We start from the raw sequence: 3,631 nt of genomic DNA, 5'->3' as shown, positions 1-3,631 counted from the left end.
AATACCTAATTTCTTTGACATGATTATACTTAAACATTATTTGCATTCTGACTTACGAAAATGTAATACTATTATTGTTTGTTTCTTTAATTTAAACTCGTTTTTTAGTTATAAAAGATGCACACGAGAGATTATAAAGGCAATTGAAGTGAATATTATTACGTTTGGTTGGTAGGTGGGTCATGTACCAAATAATGCTTTTGAATGCGTGTTTTATAATTTGTGGCCTTAGAAAAAATTAGTTTTGTTAATTGATAACTTTTTATTATTCCATGATCCATGAACATGTATTGCAACTACGTGAGAATTGCTTTCAGAAAAAAAGGAAAAGTGTAGAAAACGAAAAGATAACAATGATATATTAAAAGATTTATTTTGAATATATAAAATTCAGTTATGTATATTCAACTTGACATTTTACACAAATTAATGACTGATGTCTTTGTTATTAATAAAATACTTTGTTGGTATCTTTTTTTGTTGATATACTAGTTTTATTTTGGTTTGTACTATACAATTTCGCGATTACTTCCCTTGGGAAGCTATATGTGCTATACAAATTATGTTTTAAGGAATCATATATTGTTTTTAAGGTTACTTAAACTATACGTATTAAACAAAAACAAAACTATACGTTTAGGTCAAAGCTTATCTCTTGACTATTTTTTTTTTCTTTACAAGTGGAAGGTTCTATTGTTATCTTTGTCTTTATTTTTCTTGTTATTTTATTTGTTTGTAGAAAGCATAATGATGTAGACAGAGAGAAAGTATATTCGGTGTATTAGCTAGCTTTTGATCGGTGGAGTGGAAGTCACATTTCCAACAAAAAGATAAAGTAAAATAATACTATTTCAAAGTTACGTGCTGTTTGTACCGGGTTTGCACAACATTAAGTAAATAAAGATTTTTTGGGAAAAGAGTGAAGCTGATTCATTTATTAACGATAAAAACGTGAAGTCATCACTAACACGAGTTAAGATTGAGCTTGTCAGTTCACAGGAAAACTAACAAGCCAATAATGACGAGCTCGGAAGCTGAAATGAATTATAAAAAAGACAATATCGGTTTTAGACGCAAAGTATTGTTCTCGGGGTCTTGTACGCGAGTCAGGTTGGTGATCCTAATAATTTTGTTTCCTTTTATAGGCGATTGTTGACCCAGAGTTTCCTAGGGTTTTCATCGTGAATTCCCGAGATTGTCCTTTGCGGATTGTTAATGGCTTGCTTCCAATTTTGTCGGGCCGAAATCACAATAAATGAGTCTTGTTGGGCTGAGCGGTATATTGGGCGCAGCCTATGTCCAACAATAGTCCCCCCCCTTAGTCCGGAGAGCGGCAGTTCTTCTGCGATCAGCGGGCGTGCTGAAATTCTGTTAATATGCCTGCTCGGCACAGATCGTCTCGGGTTGCTTGTGAGATTGTTGATGATCGGCGATCGGCTGATGATGTGGAATCGGACAGGGGTCGCCGTGATGACTTGACTTTGAGCAGGTTCGATCGATCTTGCTGGGTGTCGTCGAGGATCGCCCCACGAGAGAGTGATCTAGGTGAGATCGGCATATTTAATGATTATAGGGGGATTGAAGATCGGCCGATTGAGCGGTGGTAATGAGTTGAGCAGTGGTAATGAGCTCGGCGAGATAAGGGGAGGTAATGAGCTCGGCGGTGAACTTGGCAAGATGAGCGAAGGTAATGAGCTCAGCGTTGAGCTCGGCGAGATGAGCGGAGGTAATGAGCTCGGCGGTGAGCTCGGCGAGATGAGCAGAGGTAATGAGCTCGGCGAGATGAGCGAGGGTAATGAGCTCGGCGAGATAAGCGAAGGTAATGAGCTTGGCGGTGAGCTCGGCGAGATGAGCAGAGGTAATGAGCTCGGCGGTGAGCTCGGCGAAATGAGCGGAGGTAATGAGTTCGGCGGTGAGCTCGGCGAGATGAGCAGAGGTAATGAGCTTGGCGAGATGAGCGGGGGTAACGAGCTCAGCGGTGAGCGGGGGTAATGAGCTCGACAGTGAGCTCGGCGAGATGAGTGGAGGTAATGAGCTCGGCGGTGAGCTCGACGAGATGAGCGAAGGTAATGAGCTCGGCGGTGACCTCGGCGAGATGAGCGGAGGTAATGAGCTCGGTGAGATGAGCGAAGTTAATGAGCTCGGCGGTGAGCTCGGCGAGATGAGCGAGAGGAGATCGGCGAGTTGAGGTCGGCATCATGAGCGAGAGGGTTAGCGAGATTGAAATTGAGGTCGGCAAGTGAGATTGAGGTCGCCACCGAGAGTGAGATTGAGGTCGCCACCGAGAGTAAGATTGAGGTCGGCAATCGAGAGAGAATGTGAGTGAGTTTGAGATCAGTATCGAAAATGAGAGTAGAGATCGGCCATGAGAAAGAGAGTAGAGGTCAGAAGTTGGTGACAAGATGAGGGGGTCAGTAAATGGATGTAGGACTTGCGATCAAGTGGGGAGATCGGCAGGTGGAGGTCGGCCTTGGAATCGATGGGGAGATCAGCATGGCCTTGCGATCGAGGGAAGATCGATAGGTTGAGCTCGGCCTTGCGATCGACAAGTGGAGGTCGGCCTTGCGATCGATGGGGGTGATCAGTGGATGGAGGTCGGCGATATGAGATGCGCTCGCATCCCACATCCTTTCATGGGAGAAGCAATGAGAGGTTTGATCGTCAACTTGAGATCGACAATTATGATAGTGCGGGAGAAGGTTGAGGTTGCCACCGAGAATGAGTTGAGATCGGTACTGAGGAGAGTGGAAGTCGGCACCACGTTTGAGAGTGGAGGTCTACATTGAAAATGAGTGGAGGTCGCCACCATGAACGAGTGTGGCAAACGCAAGCGAGAGCAAGAGCGTCGAACGTGAGGGTGTCGAGCATCGAGCGTTAGGGTGACGAGCATGAGGGCGGCTAGCGCGAGAGCATTGAACGTGAGTGCGTCGAGCGTGAGGGAGGCGAGCACGAGGGTGTCGAGCATGAGGGCGACGAGCACGAGAGCATCGAACGTGAAGAAGGCGAGCGCGAGAGCGTTGAACGTGAGGGCGGCGAGCAAATGTTTGATATACAGCTCGGCTTTGTGCTTTACCAGAGTTAAAGTGGTAGACGGACTCGCTGTACCTTTAGGTGCGGCATTCTTGTCCGGCTTACCCTGTGGGTGCTTGGAGTTGACAAGAACATGCAAGCCGGAGCTTGGCTTATTAGTTCAGGCACCCTCAAGATTTTGCGAGACATGCTCGGCTTTTTGCTTGGTTTCGAGATGTATTTTACGGGGTGAGACGCCTCTCGGCTTATCCTATTACGTGTTTCGAATACCAAGTTTTTGGGTGGTAGTTGAGATGAGCTCGTCGTACCTTTTAGGTGCGGCTCTGGTGTCCGGCTTACCCTGTGGGTGCCCCGAGGTCGGCAAGAGTGTGCAAGTAAGAACTTGGCTTATTCAAACTTGACCGCCTGCTAGCTGAATGCGAGACTGGTCTCGGCTTTTTGTGCGGATTATTTCACTGCTGCATCCAGGTGGAACGCGTTTTAAATCGTACACCTGGCCAGGGTGACGATGTAGAAGCTGGACACTCGTTAAGACGGACTCGTTCGAGAGAGCTTATTTGATTAAGTGTACTCTTGCGAGTGTAACTTTTTTATTAATGGT

Source organism: Camelina sativa, chromosome 20, assembly GCF_000633955.1.
Source record: "Camelina sativa cultivar DH55 chromosome 20, Cs, whole genome shotgun sequence".
Classification (NCBI taxonomy): Eukaryota; Viridiplantae; Streptophyta; class Magnoliopsida; order Brassicales; family Brassicaceae; genus Camelina; species Camelina sativa.
Note: the sequence above shows the minus strand (reverse complement) of the source record.